Consider the following 12688-nt stretch of genomic DNA (forward strand, 5'->3'; position numbering starts at 1 on the left):
CCAATCCTGCAGGTAGGCAGCCTTGGGAGTAATGGCCATTCAGATCCATCCCAGGGGCAGCAGAGAAGTTTGACAGCATCCTAGGTGACTGAGCAGTCCTTTTTAGGGTAACACTGCTCACCTTTTTTAAGGGAAGGGGCTAGAAAAGATGCCCTAAACATTGCCTGCCCCATAACGCCTCGCCAGACTAAGGGCTTGTTTACACTACCCGCCAGATCGACCTGGATCAATCGGTCCAGCGGGGGTCGATTTATCGCATCTATCAACTGCTGACCACTCTCCTGTCGACTTGGGTACTCCACCAGAACGAGGAGTGCAAGCGGAGTCGACGGGAGAGCATCAGCTGTCGACTTACCACAGTGAAGACACCGCGGTAAGTAGATCTAAGTACGTTGACTTTTGAATAGCTACACTATTCATACAGCTGAAGTTGCGTATCTTAGATTGACCTCGCGCGGTAGTGTAGACAAGCCCTAACACAGCTGGCAGATCATCCTACAGCGGTCAAAAAACAACAATGAAGAACAAAAGACTCATTCTAGGAGCATGGAATGTCTGCACCCTTATGGATGGAGGTGGTGCGCGAAGAACAGCTCTTGTCTCCAGAAAACTCACTTGCTACAATATTGATATTGCAGGACTGAGTGAGACTAGACTGGCTGGAGAAGGTACCATCAATGAGCTAGGAGGGGATTCCACTTTCTTTTGGAAAGGAAAAGCAGTCTGTAGGAGGAATGGCTACCTTAAAAATGCCCAAATCATTGTGACACAATCAAATGTCAGATCTTGAGACATGATTGCAAATGGGAGAGAAATTACCTTTCCATTGACAGATGGCACAGCTTTAACCCTTTGTCGTGGAGGAGCGCGTTGTGTCATGTCAGTCATTCTTACATACCCTGGGAGGGGAAAAGTGAGCATCTGATTTTTTTATTTTTTTTTAAATTTGGCTTATCTCCATCTCTACATATTGTACTCTATTCCGTGTTTAGGACTGTATTCCTAAACATGAAAAATATTTACCCCAAACAGAGATTTGCTAATTTATCTGTTCAGGAAGAAAAGATCACAGCTCCCACCTTGACAAAACACAGAAATGAATACCCTTTACTCATTGCATTTGAAAAATTAAAAATATCTGCACACTATCCTTTGAATTAAACCAGACTGAAACCTCAGCTTTGAATGGATGGCATATTCCAATAAGGCCTTATCTAAAGGCACTTGAAGACCATGGAAAACTATCCTTGACTTCAACAAGTTTTGAATCAGGTCTATAACTATTGCAAGTAGTTATATCTTAATTATTCATAAACACTTTCATAATTAGCCACCTCTCACACTGAGATCTTTGAGGCAATGCACAAACAGGGCATGTCTGTTTTTGTATAATTTTTAAATCATGAAATAATTAGAAATAAATCTATGTAAAGCATTAAATCAGTTTCTGTAAGTTATTATCCAATGCTCATACTTACATGATCAGATTTAAAATAAAAGTTGTACCTATTATTGGATGTAACTTACAATTATTTGTATTACCCTTTAGTGTACTATATACGGCTATAAGACCAAAATTGTTTTTGGAGGGGAAAGAATTGCTGAAAGGAATTATTACAGAATTAAGAAGTTTGGCTGATGTATTTCGGGTATTAAAAAAACCCAACTCTCTCCTTTTTAAAGATAATTTCCAAGTTTCCATGATGAAAAGAAGCTAGGTCTGCAGCACACAGACTTCAGAAACAGCGAGCATTTTGGCATACTTATTAATGCACTTTGTTTTGCAGATAATGAGAACATTGCAAGCTGTTTTGCTCTTTTGTCTAAAAATTCCCACCAGAGGCTCTTTTAAGCCACCATAGCTTTCAGTGACTGATTCCTGCAGAGCTCAAGTCTGGTTTTGCTGTAGCTGTCAGCTGTTTCTTGTGCTTGTTGCGGCCTGCTTTGCCATCAGTGGGAACCTAGCCAAAGTTGTGAGAAATCGACTGGCTTTAGGACAGGTGTTCCCCCCCCCCCCCGTGACTGGGGTTTTGATCAGCTTGTCATTGCAGAGAGCTGTCATTCTGAAACTCTTCATATGATGACATATATTAACTTGCATTGCCCCATCTTGACCAGAAGGGAAATGGAACTGATGACTGGCATATGGTAGTGGAATGAACAATCATGGTGGATGAATTGGCTCAGACCTTGGCTTGTTGAAATATTCAAAAGACTAACAATCAACAGTAGTTGAGATTCTAAATCAGAATATTCTACATCTAAATCTTAGTTTTATGAACTAGGTTACGATCTAGAATAACGTCAAGACACTTTTTCACCCTCACTCATCATCAGCTGTGTTATAAGTGACTGAAAAAGGAGCCTGCAATCTCTCCCTTATTTTTCTCTTGTCTGAAAACTGGTGCACAGTGAGTGGCATTGGAGATTATTTATGGAGGCAGTCCAATCACAACAGCTTTCTTTCCTTTGTTTTAATTTGAATAGAAGTCACAAGCACGCTTAACAGACAAATGGAGAGCGTAGCACACGCTTATATCAGCAGAAGATTTGTACCTTAGTCTTAATCTGGCACAGTTTCAACCATATTTTCTCAAATACATCTGGAAAAGACAATGTGCCAAAGATCAAGAAAAGGCATCACACGTATGTAGGTGGATAGTCACATTTGCATTGAGACAACACCTTCCACCTGAGGATCAGAAAATACTCTGTACACATTAATAAATTCAGCCCCACAACATTTCTGTAAAATAGAGACTATCCCATATTGATAGGTACCCAAACACCAGCAAATAAAGTAAGTTGCCCTAAATAACACCAAAAGTTCGTGGTAGAATTGGGAATAGAACCAAGGTGATTTTTAGTGCTCACTTTTGTATTTTTAAACCACAAAAGTAACTTTCTCCAGAGAAGAGTTAACACTGCTGTGCACTGCAAATGCTTTTTCCTGAGTTGGTCATCCTGCAAGCCCTTGCACGGTACGCAGATAAGTTTGAAAGGGTCTGTTTCAGTTTCCATTGCAGTCAGTGGGATCCTTCCCATTCATTGCAGTGTGAGCAGACTCAGATCAGGCCCAGTGTAATGTTGAGCATTAGGCATAGTCCTTCACGCTGATCAAATTAAGTTAAGTTAGCTGTGCCCTTGTTTGCAAACATGCTGGGTAAAAGTATGGGATAGGGTGTGCTTGAAGACAAGGTTTAATATGCAATCCTCATGTCGATAGGCTTCTAACTACCTCTTCTCTCAGGCCTTTCTCTTGCTGCTGGGCAGAAGTAACATATAGCAGTGCTCTCATTACTAATCCAAGATCAGTTACCTGTGTTGTATAAAATCAAACCCTAACTGTATTTTTTTTTCTTTCGCAGAAGAATCTCTGGAATAGTGATAGGCATAGCTATACCTTAAAACTGTGACAATAAGTGAGAAGAAAACATCAAGCTCCTGAAACCATTTCTTGGTTTAGCTAAAGATTTCAGAGGCAGCTGTTTAGTGCATAGTATGAGGAATCAGGTGTGCAGTTGCCTTTATTGCTAGACTGTTTGCAAAAAAAATATATTCCACTGAGCTCTTCCCTCGCAGGGAGATAAAGCAGTTCTTTGAACAGTATTTCTGTCGTTTTGCTCTCAATGTGAGGTTCACCTACAGCCCAATTCTATGGTTTGTGTATGTGCTTACATAAGAAATAATTCCCTTTCTGATGACTAAAATTGAGCAGTTTTTTCATCTTCAACACTCCATATTGCAAAAATGCCTGTTTCTGTAGTGAACATGGGTGTTATGTTTTATAAATGTCTTTTAGTTTAAACCTTCATTTTGGAGAGAGGTGAAAGGTTTCCTTCTCTTCCTTGTCAGAGGAGTTTCCATCATTTGTTCAGTCAGACACCAAGTCAGTAGCAAATTGGGAACAGAAAGAGAAATGTGTACTTTCTATTCCTTACACTGAGTACCGAACCACACAAACAAGTAGTCAAATCATCATACAGAACTGTGCTTCGAAAGCATGAGATTTCTGAATTAATATGAGCATGTTATACAGAATTTCATGTGAAGACAAAACAAAAATACCTCTTCTTGGTGATTTTTTTAAACACACAGTCTAGATGGAAGATGTCACTAAAAACCCCCAAACTATTGCTTTCCAATAGCAATAATAAAAAAGAAGCTTTAGTGTGTATTGAAATACCAGCATAAGGGTCTCATGATGAAACATAGCCTTTCAAACACATGGTATGGCTTCTTATGTCTTGCTGCATAATTAATAATGCAGGTATAATACATGGCAGTGCTTTTAATATATAGAGGATTAATTCTGAATTAATGAGACGAATTAATTCAAAAACCGTAGGAAGCCATTTTATTGTAAGAAGCCAAAACAAAATTGATACTTAAATTGTCTCAAATGAAGGTCAATCAAGGACAATGAGCATTTGGTTCATATTTCATGTGCAGATTGCTATTGTGACCTATCCTACTGGAATTACAACTGGAAGACCTCTGAACAGCCCTGAAAGCTGTTTTTTCCCCCAAATGTACCTAAATCTATTATCTATTTGTTTGCATCAATGGTATATTAAGAATAGTTTCAAGCCAGAGACACTGTTTAGGAAGGACAAGCAGGGCAGAAAAGGTGGGGGAGTTGCATTGTATGTAAGAGAGCAGTATAACTGCTCAGAGCTCCAGTATGAAACTGCAGAAAAACCTGAGAGGTCTCTGGATTAAGTTTAGAAGTGTGAGAAACACGGGTGATATCGTGCTGGGAGTCAGCTATAGACCACCAGACCAGGGGGATAAGGCAAACGACACTTTCTTCAGGCAACTAACAGAAGTTACTAGATCAGAGGCTCTGGTTCTCATCGGGGACTTCAATCACCCAATATCTGCTGGGAGAGCAATACAGCAGTGCACACACAATCCAAGAAGTTTTTGGAAAGTGTAGGGGACAATTTTCTGGTGCAAGTGCTGGAGGAACTAACTACGGGCAGAGCTCTTCTTGACCTGCTGCTCACAAACCGGGAAGAATTAGTAGGGGAAGCAAAAGTGGATGGGAACCTGGGAGGTAGTGACCATGAGATGGTCGAGTTCAGGATTCTGACACAAGGAAGAAAGGAGAGCAGCAGAATATGGACCCTGGACTTCAGAAAAGCAGACTTTGACTCCCTCAGGGAACTGATGGGCAGGATCCCCTGGGAGAATAACATGAGGGGGAAAGGAGTCCAGGAGAGCTGGCTGTATTTTAAAGAATCCTTATTGAGGTTGCAGGAACAAATCATCCTGATGCGTAGAAAGAATAGTAAATATGGCAAGCAACCAGCTTGGCTTAACAGTGAAATCCTTGCTGATCTTAAACACAAAAAAGAAGCTTACAAGAAGTGGAAGATTGGACAAATGACCAGGGAAGAGTATAAAAATATTGCTCGGGCATGCAGGAGTGAAATCAGGAAGGCTAAATCACAATTAGAGTTGCAGCTAGCAAGGGCTGTTAAGAGTAACAAGAAGGGTTTCTACAGATATGTTGGCAACAAGAAGGTCAGGGAAAGTGTGGGCCCCTTACTGAATGGGGGAGGCAACCTAGTGACAGAGGATGTGGAAAAAGCAAATGTACTCAATGGTTTTTTTGCCTCTGTCTTCACGAACAAGGTCAGCTCTCAGACTACTGCAGTGGGCAAGATTTACAAATCTTCAGAAATATGTTTGAGCCCCTGGGAAATAAGTATGATCTCTGGTTTGGATAATTTAGCAATATCTGGAGAACAGGGTGAGCCTTTGTCAGAGGCAAGGAATTCATCTCAACCTTCTCTTCAATTGGATAGTGGAAAAGAGCTGCCACAAGGTCCTTCCAATGTAGCACTGTCACGCTGTGGTGAATGTTTTCTTTATAAACCTGAGGTAATTTTAAGGTGCCTATCACATTGGTATCTAAACACTCATTGTACGTCGTTCATTTACAGCCTGCCTGATCCAAAGTCCAAATGACCCAAATTAACTTCAAATCAGTGACTTAAGTGGGCTTTGGATTGGAGCCTTAGTTATAACTGGGTAACATAACTGAGCAAAACTCTTTGGTCTGTAAAAACAACGAGGAGGCTTTGTGGCACCTTAGAGACTAACAAATTTATTTGGGCATAAGCTTTCGTGGGCTAGAACCCACTTCATCGGATGCATGGAGTGGAAAATACAGGAGCAGGTATAAATACATGAAAAGATGTGAGTTGCCTTACCAAGTTTGAGGTGAGTCTAATGAGACAATTCAATTGACAGCAGGATACCAAGGGAGGAAAAATAACTTTTTTGAAGTGGTAATGAGTGACCCATTTCAGACAGTTGACAAGAAGGTGTGAGTAACAGTCGGGGGAAATTAGTATTGGGGAAATTAGGTTTAGGTTTTGTCTGTGTTAGAGAAGAGGTCAGACAAGATGATCTAATGGTCCCTTTGGCCTTAAAAATCTATGAAACAATGCTTTGCTTTACAGAAATGGTTGATATGCTAACAAGGACCACTATGTGGTATGTTTTTGTTCCTTTTTGTGAATATCTGGAAGGCGCAAACTTTCCTGACGGTGTGTGTGGTTCAAACAAAGATGTTTTTAATCTTCCAGCTCAGAGCTTTTCCCCCGCCTTATTTGAATACATCACAGAGTGTTAATGGGCATAACATAACAGTGCTGAGAGACAAACACACTTGCAGCCAGCTCTCATTATAGTGAGCACTGCTTTTGAACTCCTTAACCCATTCTTACTATTTCCTTCAAGTTAATCTGCAAACTGAAAGGAAACGCCTTCCAGTTTACTATTTTTCCTTGCTTCATCTCTGTGGATGCTGTCTGTGAAGGGCTTTTCTGTTCCGTTTGATGATGTGACTGGGGAAAACTGTCATACTGAGTTAAAAAACCCTGCTTATATAGTCTTCCTTTTTACCTACTTGGCTCCAACACCAATCAGATTTGAACATCTTATTAGAATAAAGTGGCATTTAACATGTTCGAAGTCAGATATTTATATAACTTTCTAGTATCAGAGAAACTACAAAGTACCTCCAGGATGTGCCTTTAACAAGAACAGTTTTCCCTCTGTATCTTGAATCTATGATTCTATGATGACGGAAAGAAATACCACTCATTGATTTCCAAACATTGTGGAATGTGTACATTCTCAGGGTGATCCTGTTGTCGCATTTATTTATTTTTTTCAGCAGAAGTTGGTTGGAATACAGACTATCCATGGATTCCAATAGATTAGACACATGGTGAAATTCCTCATGGAGTTAATTGACCCATAATCTGGGAAATCAGGTTTTGCTAACGTCCCCTTTAATGACTTCTTTTAATGATTATCATGCCCATTTATATTGTGTCAGACACAAATTGAACTAACAAACACATCTTTAGGGAAATGTAAATTTCTAGGCAGTGATGCTATCTCATTATTTTCAGTTGAGATGGCATTAATGTATCAGTTCAGTGAAAGTTGTATGCAAATCCATAGACCGGGAACTTAGTTTTGGAGTGTGTCCGTGGGTTTTTTTTTCTCCCTTACAAATAAGTTTTTCAGAATTGGCAACAGGTTTTCATTTTGTTTTCTGTTTTATGGCATGAAGCTTATCTGGTCTCCATTCTCCTCTGTGTGTAGAGCAGACAAAAATCTCCCCAAGCTCTGACTTACCAGCAGGTCTCCCCAGGCTGTAGTGAGGCCTGCACAGCACTAGATAAGAAAAGAGTGTACTTCAAACAGCTCGGCATTAATCAGCCAGCATGGCTTCAAGCTCAGTGTTAGAGCAAAGGAATGCAATTCTGAAGCTTGCTTACATTAAATGAAATTAAACGAGACAGACTCACTTAATTCTTGCTTTTAAAAAGCTCTTGAAGTTCTGTTTTAAACTAGTTACTTTGTGATGTCACTGAGCAGGGATGCTAATCTGGCTCATCAGAGAGTGGAAGTGGCAGAGCACTTGGGATTCTTTCATGGAATTATTGGGTTGGCCTTTGAAATAATTCCCTTCTATCTTATTCATACCTTTCCAGCATAACACATTGTACCATCCATTATCTTTAACTAGAATGCTCAGCTCCTCCTCTTGTATCAATGTTCTGGGAGTCCCCCTGTAAGGAATGCTGGTGATAGGCCTTGTGTTGCTCCATAGTTTTGCTCTTTCTCTTTGCCCTACTACTGCATTTTTTCATTTGATTCATAGGCTGTGTGACTTTAGTGTCATTGACACCTAGCAGTCTGTCCTTAATTTTACTTTGTATGCATGCTCTGAATTTGTGAGAGGAAAATCTTGGAGAATTTGGAAGAAATCAGTGTAGAGTAATGGGCAAACTTTCTTTTTTCCAGTCATTTTTGTCCATCCTTATTATTTGTAAGTTCCAAAAAGTAAGAGGTCCAGCACACTCTTGAATATACTGTGTGTAATATAAAGTAAATGCTTAAACAACTACATAGACAGCATGTAACAAATCCAGTCTAAAGTATATACAAAATCTGAATGAGAAATAATCCTCCCATAGTTATAGGAACTATTCCAAAATGGTTCAATATCGTCTGTTTGCTAATTAAGTGATTAGCCAATCAGAGCAATCAATTTATGCTAATGATAGGGCTAATAGTAAATCCCCAACTGGGTTTTAAATCCATGGCTGCAAGCTCAGAAGCATCTGTCCTAATGATTAAACCATTTGCTCTGATACTAGCCCATGATTTATACCAATGAATGATAAGTATAGCGCTTTCTTTTAAATTCAGGCACCAAGTAAAACAACAAAACTATCTGCGTTATTGACCAATTCTTTATGAATTTATTCATTTGGCACAATGACCTATAACTCTGCTGTAGGACTGCAGTGAAAACAAGTCAGTAGCACTGGGAATTGTAGCCTCTGCTCTAACATAAACAGTAATTATCCCCAGAAATTATGAAAGACACACTGTATTTTCAACAGCATCTCCTGTCCTTGGCTCAGATGTTTACCATTTATGTGTGTAGCTGCATTTATAAAACAATAACGCATTAAACTGAATCCACAAGGTTCAGGAGATAGATGGAAGGTCAGCATGACATCAGGGGAGCCATGGGTGGATGAGGGGGGAAGAAAGAAATCAACCCCAGTGGTTATGAAGAAGAAAATGACTGATATGAGGCTTTCTACTATTCAGTTGAAGATAGTGAGGAAGAGGCTTCTCTGAGTAGGTTCTAAATTAGGTTCAAGAGAAATTTTGTGCAGTCAAGTTATACTAAGATAAATCAGGAAAAATCTTGCCTCCCTATAACAGAGAGTACAGCTCTGGCCAATCAAAAGGCCATGGATTTTATTTTCTTCTAGCTAAGCTCACCCACTCAGAGTTCAGTTTTCCTGGGAAACACATATCACTTTTTCCCTAGAATATTATGTAAGTCCCTTCAACTGGATTTATCCATGCTTCTCTCGAGGCAGATCTCTTGGTGATCCCTGAACTGAGGGCAAACTGCTGCGGTGCGTTTTACATGGTTACTGAAATGCTCACCTGAAAACTTGGTGGCTGATGGTGATGGAGTGTCACCATCAGTTACAGTGTTGATCCAGGGCTTTGTAAACAGGAAAACTGATGGTCCAATAGTGATGGAAGATTGTGTGTTACCTGATAAAAATTTGTTTGGGAAACATTGTAGCATACAGCTGGTCATAAGATGAGAGAGAGGAGGAATGGAGAGAGAAATCACACAAACATATGTTCTGTTTTTTTATTGAAATGTCTCCAAAATTTGAAAAAAATTAACTAGCTGTACAGTTGGTTGAAAATGGGAAGGAAATTTATGAAAATATTGTGAAACAATTTTATATGGGGTTTTTGGTCAAAATTCTAAATTTCAGTGACATTTTTCATTGACATTTGAAAAATTTCAACCAGCTCTACTTAAGGTAAATGTACAATTAACAACATTGAGAGGCAAAATCCTGTAGATTTGAAAATAATGGTGTGGAAATCATTCTGCATGAAATAAGAAACAACCTGAACTTTTGCCTAAAACTTGAATCAAAGTTTGTCTGAAGGAAGAGAAAAGGAACTGTAAAAAAAAAATTCATAATGTATTTCCTAGTTGTTGACTCGAGGCAGATATACTGAAAGGGCACCTTTACAGCCTGTCTAGCCTTCCTGGAAAATTCCAGCCATGTATCCAAACCAGAGAGTTTGGGATATTATCTATCCTACATACTTATGACCCCTACCACCACAGTATTTGAGCACCTGATAACACCATCATGAGGTAGGAAAGTACTATTCTCTCCATTTTAGAGACGAGGCACCAATACACAGAAGGCCAGATTTTCAGTGGTATTCAGATAGGTATTGAGTAGGGTTTTCCAAAGCATGTAAGCAAGTTATGCACCTCCCATTGTAATCAAAGGTCTCCCATGGCCCAGGCTAGGGCTGTAACCACTAAACCATCCTTCCTCATTATGGATTAGCAGTGGATGAGAATCTAAACATTTAGATTCATAGCTTAGTTGAACCAAATGTTTTTGAGGTTTGCCAAGCCCCACTTATAATAGTACCCTACCATTGAGAAACTAGCAAGATAGTCATGGAACTACTTTTTAGAGCTGACCCTACTGTGCTGCTAATAACATCAGGTCCATTTGAGTTGTGGCTGTGTGGGGGCAAGCGGAAGTGACCAAAATGGACTTTTCAGTGTAGTCAATATTTTCTGAGCACTGGCCCATAAGTAGAGATGGTCAGAAAATGGGGTTTTGGTCAGATAAGAAGTTCTGACATTTCAAAATTTTGATTTTCTTCTGAATTGGGACCAAAAAAAATTACCATTTCAAGATTTATGTGGAATGTAAATTCCCCACATTTTGGTGTGGAAATATCAGACAACCTTATTGAAATGCTTCATTCTGACATTGTCAAAATGTTTCATTTTTATAATGTTGAGCCATTATGTTATACCATGAAGTAAAACATATATAAACATCATAATGTAATATAAAGGCCTAAAGTAAATGAAATGAGACTGTCCGAGCAGAGAAAAATGATGAGAGAAACAAGAACATCCAAACAAAATATTCCAATTGGATTCAAATGGTTGCAAAAACTTTCCATCAAAAATGTCACCAAGGTCAAAATAGTCACGGGAAACATTTTGATTTTGATAAAAGATCATTTTTCAAGGGAAAACTTCCACTGAAATTTTTTTCAACTCGTTTTTTTTTTTTTTTTAAACATAGTCTTTAGGTTGAGGTCATGCTGTGTTGCTATGTTTGATGTGAGGCACACACATTAAAAGAGTGAAAAGGAATTGAATTAAGTACATCAGAGTTGAATGGGAATATAGTATTTTTTTTTGGCTCCTTCCAAAATGGCCTATTAACATCATGGCATTGACTTGCAGTAGAAGCTTGTTTAGGTGGGTTGCAGGGAAAAGTGGATGGAAAGAAAGAAGATAAGAAAATAGAGCCTTGAGGGAAGAAAAGAACAGGCAAAGAGGAGACGAGATAGAGAGATGATGGAGAGGAGAAAGAGGGAACAAGACAGAGGGCAAGGGACAAGAAAAACAGAAGGGAGGGATGGGAAAACAAGAAGCAGATGACATAGGGTCAAAGAACAACGGACAAGCAGGCTAGACAAGCAGTAGGGTGTGAAAGAAAATCTCAACTAGCTTGATCATTTCCCATTCTCTGTAGTACTGCAGACTAAAAAAGAACAGATGCCAAAGCCAATTTCACCATCACAGTCTGTACAGCACTTCAAATAGATGAGCATTGGACAAGCATGTCAGGACCCTGCAAATAGCCCAAGTCCATGTTTGTGTGGAAAAAAGACATGGCACAGTAGAGTTCTGGCCTAAAGTAGTTTAAGTGTGACAGGAAATAGAGCTGGATAGAAAATGTCAGGGCTGCCTGTGTACCTGGCAAGTGGAAAATGCAAAGGCGAGAAACAATTTTCCCTTTCTGCCTTTGTCTTTTCTCTTCCTTTTGTTCTGTATCCCCTCTTTTCTCTTTATTCCGCTGCCTCTCTGTCTTATCTGCCAATATATTCTCCTTTCTCCCACCTTTTCCCCCAGGAAACCTAATTTCTCATATTCTCTTTCTTCCTGTTCTCTTGTACTATCCCCATAAAACCACCTAAATGGCCTACTGCTGTGAAATGATGCCAACAGGTTAGGATGCTATTTTGAATGCAACATACAAGTCCTGTAGAGTCAGAGTGATAAAGTGATCTGGCTTGCATAGAAAACAGGAAAACAGTATTTTGGGGGGCGGGGTAGACTACTTGTATATAATATGACTGTAGGGAAAGAATTGATGGGAGAGATGTAACTATGAGGGAAGGGAAGGGAAGCATTATGAGAGATATATGTTGGGGGGAAAATGAGATGGAATGTCCATAGGGATGGATGGAGGGAAGGAATGATAGAAAGGTTACAGGTCCCCAACAAGCTTTTCTGTTAGCGTGAGGGGAAAGAAGAGTCAAGATGGGTGTATAAGAAGTACTCCAAGAGAAGAAAGACTGTTAAATAACTGCAATGAAAAAGTAAATTGCAAGGGTTAAAGTGAAAATTCTGAAAGACCAGGTTTTGTGATATGCAAGGGAGTTTTTACAGGATTGGCTGAGCAGAAGGGGGTTGATTGTGTTTCTTCCTCCTCCTCTTCCTTGTCACTTCTGAACTCATTCCTCACCTCTCTCCAGTCCTGAGCTAGGATCAGTG

This window comes from Chelonia mydas, chromosome 4 (genome assembly GCF_015237465.2).
Source record: "Chelonia mydas isolate rCheMyd1 chromosome 4, rCheMyd1.pri.v2, whole genome shotgun sequence".
NCBI classification, from domain to species: domain Eukaryota; kingdom Metazoa; phylum Chordata; order Testudines; family Cheloniidae; genus Chelonia; species Chelonia mydas.